Consider the following 9,918-nt stretch of genomic DNA (forward strand, 5'->3'; position numbering starts at 1 on the left):
TTCAGCACGGCAAATGATTTGGATTTCACTCTTGAGGGAGGCTGCTTTTACCACTTAATCCCTTCTGCAATTCCGTGCAGCCGAGTTCGCTTTTCGTAACGGAGGCAAATGGGAAAATCCTCGCTCTGTTCTTTTTTCAGTGAATGTGGAGAAACAATGGAAGAAAGTCCCCAACAAAGAGAATAAGAGAAGACAAAAAGGTCCCCAACAAAGAGAATAATAAAAGACAAAAAAAGTAAAAGAGGGCGGGGGACGACAAACGAAAAATTTAAAATTGCACTCGTAGCTCTTTCGTTCCGTAGTGGGGGGGGTGGGTGGGGCGAAATTAACCCTTGCAGAACAGCCTTCCCCCTCTCCGCCCCTTGTATCCAATGAGAATGGAGGGGCGTGACCAGCCTCGCTTTTCGTGCCCGGAGACTTATATAAAGCCTTGAAGAGGGCTCGCGCGCTCTTTCGCTTGTACGTTCGGAGCGTGGTAAGTTTGTGGCGGGTTGGAGGAAAGAGAAAAATGGGCGCCGCCATTTTATGCGCGGCTCGCACCTCCCCTTCTCCCCCCCTCCCCCTTGGGTTGATTTGCGACCGTTATAAAGAAGGCAACTTGCACGAGGTCGGCGCTCCTTTTTAGGGCCCGCTCTTGTGGGTTGCCCCTGATCCAGCGCATTTTTACCTCTGTTTTTGAGCGGCGCTGAGACAAAGAGAGTCGAACGTCGAATAGAGTGCAACGGAGCTAGCTTTTAAAAATAAAGGATTGGAGAAAACGGGAGGCTTCCCTTTCAAGTATAACCTCTTAATTGAAAAGCTGCCCCTCCCCCCCGAGATTTTTCCCTTCCGCGCCAGAAGCCCGCAGTGCTGGATGGGAGCGCGATTATTGGCGGGAAAAGGAGAAAGCAATCCAAGGCCCTCGCGGCTCAAGCGCTTCTTACGGCTTGAGTGTTGTTAAAGAGATTAAAACTCATTATTCGAAGGTGTTAGGAGCCAGAATGCTCGTGCAGCCCTTGTAAAAGGCAAATTGTGAAGATCGGACGTTTTGCAGGAATTGCTTCAGAGAGACGCTTTGAAATTGCAAACTTGACCCCGATGTGGGAGTGAGGCATATCGCTGATTAACGGGCGTTGATTTAATGATATAGTACACGATTTGAACTAGAAGGAGCCAAGGTGGCGCAGTGGTTAAATGCAGCACTGCAGGCTACTGCTAGATCAGCAGTTCAGCGGTTCAAATCTCACCGGCCAGATTGTTGGGGGCAATATGCTGACTCTCTGTAAACCGCTTAGAGAGGGCTGAAAGCCCTATGAAGCGGTATATAAGTCTACTGCTATTGCTATTGTTTCAATGCTCGGCCGCAACTGAAATTAGTGGCTAGAAGAGAGGAAAAAAATCTGGTTAAATATTATGAGTGTAGTAAATAGTTCGGTTTCAGTTTATGATACTTTAAAAATGACTACCCTGCACATTTTTTGCTGGTGGACGACCAGGGTTGGAGGGAAGCTCTGAAAGCATGGCTTACTTAAGGCCACGTGGTGCGTAAGGGGTAGTCATTTGAATTGGTGATTTCATGCTGCATAGTTCAGGATGTTTTAATGGACACATGCAGGTGAACAGCATGAAAAGGAAGCTACTGCTGCCCTCCAGGCATTGGGATTCACTTAAAAAGCTTACAAATACACGGGTATTTGCCATTTGATTTTAAAAACCATCTTTTTTTATGTTCCAGGAAATATGAGCCTAAAACCTGTGATGGTGTTGCTGTTACACACAATGAACTCAGTGGTACGTTTCACAATTGAATGTTAGTTTAAGCATTGCACCATATTTGATTGTAGGTGAATATTTGTTTTATGAAGAAGGGATACATTGGATTAGCACCAATCCTTTGTAATATTGCTGAATTTATATTGAAATGCAGTGGGTGGTAGAGCCCGTTTTGTGAATGAATAACATCTAAGATTTGGTGTACATTTTTAAACGTACATTTTTAAGAATAATAACACTGTCAGGACTATCCTTCTTGGATACTTTTGTGAGAAATCTAATTTAATTTTTGAAAGAATTAAGTTGCTTTTTTCTGTTTCTCTTTTCTGTCTATTGCCTGCGTATAATGCTGAAACAAATGTTAACAAAGATAAAACAAATGCATTATGTGTAGATTAAAATAATGGGAATTTAAAAGGGGCCTCATAGGAAATGTTGGCAAAATGTGAAGGAGCATAATGCTCCATAATTGGCTAGTTCCTTTCGGCATGTAGATTTGGTCATACCAAGGCATTCAAAAATTATATTCGCTTGAATTATTTGGAAAGTGTTGTCTCTTGTGGTAGCCTTCACAAGCCATTAAGGTGAGCCAAGGTGGCGCAGTGGTTAAATGCAGCACTGCAGGCTACTGCTAGATCAGCAGTTCAGCGGTTCAAATCCCACCGGCTCAGGGTTGACTCAGCCTTCCATCCTTCCGAGGTGGGTAAAATGAGGACCCAGATTGTTGGGGGCAATATGCTGACTCTCTGTAAACCGCTTAGAGGGGGCTGAAAGCCCTATGAAGCGGTATATAAGTCTACTGCTATTGATATTAAGAATGGTAGTTTGAATTTATGTTGGAGATGTGAATTGAAAGCATCATTTAATGTTAGTGGACGTGTAAAATTAGAATATTTTGGATTCAGGTACGCAACTGATTCAGATAATTTTAAAGATTAATATACAAATTTTTAATCTGGGTCTTCTTTTTTATATAGTTTTAATTTTCTCTTCAATTATTTTTCTTTATATGAAGTTGCAATTATCTTTTAAAAATATTTTAATATGAAATATTTGCTGGATAAGGATATCCCTATGAATGAGCAGTTTTGGTTAGACTACTGGGCAACAAATTCTATAGTTGGTGTAAATTCTCAATTTGAAGCTAGTGTGACTGATGAAAATAAATTCCTGACCAAATACTATATATCTTATAGACATAATTCTAACTGAAATACTTTTGTCACCGTAAATATCCTTACTATACAGGTAGCCCTTGGCTTACAACAGTTCATTTAGTGACAGTTTGAAGATAGTGTTATTGAAAAAAATGATTTATGACTTTTTCATACAACTATTGCAACATCCCCATGGTCACATCAAAATTTTGATGTTTTGCAACTGGTTTGTATTTATGACAGTTGCAGTGTCCTGAAGTCATGTGATCAGTTTTTGCCAACTTCTGACAGTCAATGAAGCCAAATTCACTTAACTGTATTACTAACGTAACCACTGTAGCAGGAAAGGTCATAAGATAGGTCAAAACTCACTTAACCAATATTTCACTTAACGTACATGTTGGGTTCAATTATGGCTGTAGGGCTACCTGTATGGAATTTGGAAAATCTGTTGTACATGAATTTTTATCCCACTTTTTAAAAATTAGCTTAACTCAAGATGCCAAACATTTAATACTCCTGCCTTCTGTTTTACACAACAAGATTGTGAGGTGTGTTGGGCTGAGAGTGTGAGGCCCAAAGTCACCCAGCTGGTTTTTATGCCTGAAGGAGTCATACATCACAGTCCCTGATTTCTAGGCCAGCATCTTAACCAAACTGCCTCTACTAAGAGTATATATGTATAAGGCCTCCTTTTCAATTGTAACAGTCTCTGTTGGAATCTTCACTTTGTAAGAATAGAAACATTTCTGTTGGTGAAATGACATTCTTATTGGAATCATTTAGGCCTATGTTGAAAGTTACATGTTCTCTTGTGGAATGGAATTTCTCAAATCTATTCTGAGGTTTTTTTTAGCCTTCTGGAGTTGATTTGAAGATTAGAGACAGAAAATTAATTTTGCTGATGGATGGAAAACTCTTAAGAATGTAAAGAATGCAAGCCTGGCTTTGGAAGCCATAATTTGCATTCAATATTTTTTCTTGGCATTATAGTGTTGCATTCATACTAAAATTCCATGTAATAACTTTGAATCAATTCTTGTATGAAATGCTTCTTTATAACAATGTCCTTTACTAGAAATGCAAAATATGGCATAAGAATTTACATTAGCTTTTTCTCTTTTCAGACCTGATAACTACTATTAAAATGAAGGTATGTGTGAACTGTTTTTACTGAAATAAATAGTATGGAATGGCCCAACCAGTGATGAGCCTATCCCGAACCTGACTTCTTGATGAAAAAATGCCAATTTGGATCCGGCTTCTGAGGTTATGCTGCCATTAATAAAACTGGAATTTGTCATGCAGAAACATTGCTTTTAGAATATTCTCTTACACAGATTCTATTTTGACTTCTAGATGAAATTCAGAGAGCAGCTGGGACGCATTTGGCATTGGATCTTGAGTTTCTAATTCCTAACATGCATCAAGTGAGTAAATATTTTGGATTACTGTGTTCTGATTTACTACTAGGCTTAATTTAGATGAGAGTGAAATAAATCTTTGCAACTCTGCAGATTTAAGATTCAATTTTAAAAATTCAATTCTCATTGCAGCTATACTTTATCATAGGCATTTTTGGTTGGGCAATCCTATCCTATTGACCCCAATTGTGAACTAAAAGAATGAGTTGTGGCAGAAAAAGCCAAGGTTTTTTTTAATACATTGCCTATAGTAAAGTATTCCATTATTGCTTTTCAGCAGTGATATGGGAGAAGTCTTAAGACCAATGACAGCCATTATGTCTGCTGAAAAAAAGGTAAGATGATGTACAACACAATTAAACTATTAGCTGTATTAGCTGATAAGAGGACTCTAGTGAATGAACAGTAAAATATCCAGACTATTGAGCAAGCAGAAACATTGCTTTAAAACAGTATTTCAAGCAATTGCTTATATGTCAATTGAATGATTATTGTACTTGTATTAACTTTTGCTGAGAATTTACAGTTCTGCAAATGTTATATGCCCATATATGAAAATGTCCAACACCAGACCAGAGAATATAGACGTTTTTGTAGATGTATTTTTTCTTAAATGAATGTTGTTGCTAAAATACAGCAGTGAGATAATTCTGAATAGTGCAATTTGTGTTTACTCAAATGACCCTCACTAGGTTTTTTTGAACACAGACATGTGGCAAGATATAAATTGGTATGCTTTGTCTCCTGCATTTGTCCATTTTTATCAACAGTGTTGAAGTCGAAGGGAAACGTAATCTGAAGTTGGCTTGGCAGAAGTTAGCATCATGCATGAACTCTGAAGATTTGAAGAAAATCAGCGCATTAAAAATGTACAACTCTTTATTAATACCAGAATGTGTTGTAATTGTGGCCCTATGCAATAAGTTATAAAAATAAAGATTTAATGCACCAGATTGGACTTTTATTGATGGAAACTTTGTTGGTAGGATGGATAAATGGAAACATTTTAAAAAGCAGAATAATTTCAGTAATAATTGAGGCCAAAGGGTAGGAGTATTACTGTAATGCTATGTATAAAATTCTCTTAACAATGACTTATGAAAGGAATTGTAAATGTTTCAGGCATTCCCTTTGCTAGGACTTGTTTATACCTGTAAAGCAGTTGCGTTACCAAAAAGGTTTCAAGCTCCAATCAGTAATCTTCACAGTTTAACTATACTTGTCCAAACAATGAAAAATATGCAATCAACAGCCATTTTAAAAATGTAGCCAAAGAGTTCCAGGTTTTCAGTCATATCTAACCAACACACAGTTATTGTGAATATAACTATTCTAATGTGTGACATTGTGGTGAGTCTTCTGGGATAATATGTTAAAAAGAAACCTGTCTTGGGCAGGTTCCTTCAGTCAAGCTTATGAGAAGTTCTAAATATAAATGGTGCAGTTTAAAATTCAATTCCAAAACAAAAAATATTTTCCCAGTCTAAGCAACACAACCGTTTCAACTAAAGATTAAAGAACTGAGCCTCTGAACATGTTTGGTTGTGAATGATCCTATTCTATTACTACAACACAGCATTCAATAAAGTGTAATGGATTACTTCCAGTGTTCATGAATTAGCTTTGTTAGGTAAATTGGAAGATAGAGTACAAAGACTGAATCATTTAGGATCTGCAGATGACTGTCCTGTAAAGAGTTGACAGTTTCATTTAAAAGTGAAGGCAGGCAATTTGACCCCATGAAATACTTCATAGCTACCATAATTTCCTTTAAGGGAAAGTAACACAGAGAACTGGCATGTCACACATCTCTAGTTCACTCTAGTGCAGAAAATACTATGAACCAATAGTTAATTCTGCATAAGAGTGCTTACTAAATGCTGACTTAAAAGTTGCGCACAAACTGCCCACAGCCCTTGCCACATACCTACGCTACAAAAGGGATTTGTTTATAAGCGGAAGTTGCAGAAGGCTCCAGACTGTCCAGACCTGAATCCAACCTCATGTGGAGATGTGATGATTAGTTGTTTGGACTTCTATGCTTTGCTGTTTGAGGGCTACTTAGCCAGAACATTAACATTCTCTGATGTGTAAAAGTAATGCCTACGCAACTGTCCCTGAATGACACATGCATATATTCGCTCACCTGCAGTGCTGGAGAAGTCTGTTCCAGCCTTAAGAAAACTTTGAACTTCATTTAACATTTTACTGGTTTGCATGTTCAGTTATGGGTAGCATTGAAAGATACAATCCTGGCTTTTTCAGTTCCAGAAACATTTGAAAATTTGCAACTTTCTATAACTTGTAATTTCCACATCTGGTAAAACCATTTATACTTTCTGAATTCTTTAAGGTGGAAGTGGGATCAATTAAAATATCTGCTTGCGTGAACACCCAGTTCAGCTTTGTAATATTGGTAATTGTTGGAAGACTGGAGCAAGACACCAGCAATTTTGAAGTACAATTATAGTAATTCTATTTAAGATTATACGTTTCCAGCTAATGGAAGCAGAAAGCCAGCAATTTTCAGCAGGATTGCAAGGAAAAAGGAGGAATAAATACATTTTTCTCTAGTATTTACTATATGTATGTTCTCCATTACCAGAAAGAACTCCGCAATCTTGCCTGGAAAGGCCAAACAACATTTATTTTGATCAACTGGCCAGAAAAAAGGTTAGGCATCTTGAAGTATGGAGCTTTGTACCCAGAAAGATCACCTTTCTGCATTTAAATGTTATGACAAGTTTTAAAATGAAATCCAGTTGATATTAGTAATGTTATTAGCTCCCGTCTAAATGATGCATAGCTATGTACTGCTGGAATCCTTAAACAAAATCTTTGCCTTAATATGCACAAATGTAGTTTCCCCCCCAATTAATGCTTTTCTAATTTTTCCTAATATTTGGCCTCTAGTCTTTAAAATATAAATTTTAAGTATCTTAATTGTATTGGAGCTATAGTTTTATATAATAAACCCATAACCTGTTGGGCCATCCTTTGAGACAAAGGTAGTGTCGTGATGTGACCAGAATTAAACATTAATTTTCCCCAAATCATATTGCTATTGGTTTGGTTTTAACAACCTTGATTCAAAAATTGTTGCAGTATAATGCATTAGGAACGATTTCTGGCTTCCTGCTGGTTTCCCCATTGACTTTGCTTGTGGGAAGCTGGCCAGGAAGACTAGAAACCAAGATCCTGTAACTGGAGATACTGCAGTGGCCAGAACCTTGTGAATATGCATAGCTATAAAGTTCTAAATCTTTTACATATTCTTTAAGTTAGTGGATTTTAAGTAGAGTAAGTTGACCACTGAAGGGACTGAAGGAAAGGGCTCAACATACAGTGCTTATCAACATACAGACTATACTAATGCGAACATGTGCCTCATTTTACTGTACAACTTTAGAGAAAGTCATACAGAAACAAAACAGGAAAATCATAAAATACTGTATAATACAAAATCAATATATTTAGGTATGTATTTTTTCATGGATTGTTCATTGTTTCTGAAAAAGTCAATTTTAGTCCATTGCTTATTCTTTTTATGAAGGTAAGTGGAGAAAGCACTCTCAATGCTGGTTATATCACTCAGAATACCTGGGCATTTTTCCATGGCAAATGACTTTAATTGCCTTATCAAGTGACTGACATCCTCTTTCAGAATATCTGCAATTAGTGTGTCATCCTCACCTAATTCTTCGCTTAATTCATCTACTTCATCAGTTGCTTCCAGCACTTTTCTGCTGATTTGTACCTCAATCCATACCGATTGGAAAATTGCTTCTAGGTCAGGTTCATTGCAGATTGCCATGTCGTCATCCATTGCAACAAACTCTTCAACATCTACTCCCTTGAATGCCTCCATGGCTGCCTAGTGGGGCTGCAACATCTTGCTCTTGGGTGGTAACAAATCCAGCTTTCTTGAAGTGCTTTTGTAGTTTCAGCCTCAACTTTATGCCAAGCATTTGCTGTGATGACCACTGTAAAGTAAAATGGCTCACATATGTCTGTATATTTGTTTCATTTTAGCATTGGCTATTTTTTTAAATCAAATTCCCAAAAAAAGGGGGGGAGGTTAAAAAAATGTTTGTGCAATTTATATTATGAAACGAATCTGTAATCATTGTTAAATTGCCAAATCAAAGGCAAAAATACTGTATTATTTGATATCTTTCTTGAAAGAAATTCATTGCTACCAATTCTGCATTTCACTTTTGTTGCCCTTGATGCAGAATGGACTCAACTGGTCAAGTTATAGAGAGTAAATACTGTGTGTCAAGGTCAAGGTAGTCAAAATACAACTTTAAAAAGTGGTTTCCAGTCTACGGCAATTAGATCAACTTAGGGAGCTCGTCAGCTATGGAGGCTTAACTGTACTTTGATTCCAAACTGTTCTGGTACAATAACCCTTCAGACTGTACAAAGAGGAGATATAGATTATATAGTATCCTGCAAATGTTGCCGTGAGCTGCCTTGCATTTATTTTCACTAAAAAGTCAGAATGAAAGTTACAAAGAAGAGGAAGCTGTTGCAGTTACCTACATAGCTGCATCTTGTTTAAAGGGGTGCAGAAGACCAGCAGCAAAATGCGTGGACTTTGTTACAGTGGTGATGAGTGCACCTTTGGAAGACCTGAAAGACCAGGGTACGGATAGATAATGGAGAAAACTCTCCATAGTTACTAGAAGTGGAAAACAACTTGATGCGACACAATCAAATGTTCACAAGAAGCTTTCCTTTTTAACAGTAATTTGCAGATGTTTGTGTTCACATTGTGCTTCATTGCTGCTGTGTTGAAATGCTTAATTTGTAATTTGTAATTTGAATAGATTTGTATGCCACTCAATCCCGAAGGACTCTGATTAACTGATTCAGAATAATAATGTGAATTATAAGAAACCTTCACTTCATTTAGTGACTGTTCAAAGTTACAGAAGCACTGAAAAAGTGACTTACAACTGCTTTTCACACTTACGACTGTTGCATGGACCCATGGTCATAAAATCAAAATTCAGATGCTTGGCAAATGGTTCATATTTATGACTGTTGCAGTGTCTTGAGGTCCTGTGATCAGCTTTTGCAACCTTCTGGCAAGTAAAGTGAAGTGGAGAATCCGGATTCATTTAACAACTATGTTACTACCTTAAATGAAATGATTCACTTAACAATTGTGGCAAGAAAATGGGGTAAACCCCTTTAAGTATCTATGGAGATTCTCAGTCATCCAAAGCATGGTTGTCCCAAAGGTGCTTTTTCAAGAGGCAACTGGACTTTCTGGTTTTTCCTTGAAGATGTTTCACTTCTCATCCAAAGAAGCTTCTTCAGCTTTGACTGGATGGTGGACCACCACCATCCTTCCATTCTCCACCATCCAGTCAGAGCTGAAGAAGCTTCTTTGGATGAGAAGTGAAACATCTTCAAGGAAAAAGCAGAACATCCAGTTGCCTTTTGAAAAAAGCACCTTTGGGTAAACCCATTTAACAAATGTTTCACTTAGCAACATAAATTTTGGGCTCAACTGTGGTCATGATTTGAGGACTATCTGTACCTGAATGGGGATCATACCCTGGTGCCACGGAGAC

The 9,918-nt window shown here is 37.7% G+C and overlaps 1 long non-coding RNA gene and 1 other non-coding gene across 3 annotated transcripts; both read left to right on the plus strand.

The window, feature by feature from the left end:
- Positions 1–422: 422 nt before the first annotated feature.
- LOC106553175 (uncharacterized) lies at positions 423–5,286 on the plus strand. 2 transcript variants are annotated; one of them, XR_001313839.2, is made up of 6 exons: positions 423–475; positions 1,715–1,770; positions 4,037–4,062; positions 4,269–4,339; positions 4,611–4,668; positions 5,104–5,286. It is a non-coding gene; the product is annotated as an uncharacterized LOC106553175 (long non-coding RNA). The 2 variants fall into 2 exon arrangements; XR_015697083.1 differs by lacking the exon at positions 423–475 and adding an exon at positions 1,575–1,594.
- Positions 4,109–4,180, plus strand: LOC148045168 (small nucleolar RNA SNORD50). Its single transcript, XR_015697215.1, has one exon. It is a non-coding gene; the product is annotated as a small nucleolar RNA SNORD50 (small nucleolar RNA).
- Positions 5,287–9,918: the final 4,632 nt, after the last annotated feature.

This window comes from Thamnophis sirtalis, unplaced genomic scaffold (assembly GCF_051295495.1).
Source record: "Thamnophis sirtalis isolate CommonGarterSnake01/CBP01778 unplaced genomic scaffold, rThaSir2_p1.2 scaffold_6, whole genome shotgun sequence".
NCBI classification, from domain to species: domain Eukaryota; kingdom Metazoa; phylum Chordata; class Lepidosauria; order Squamata; family Natricidae; genus Thamnophis; species Thamnophis sirtalis.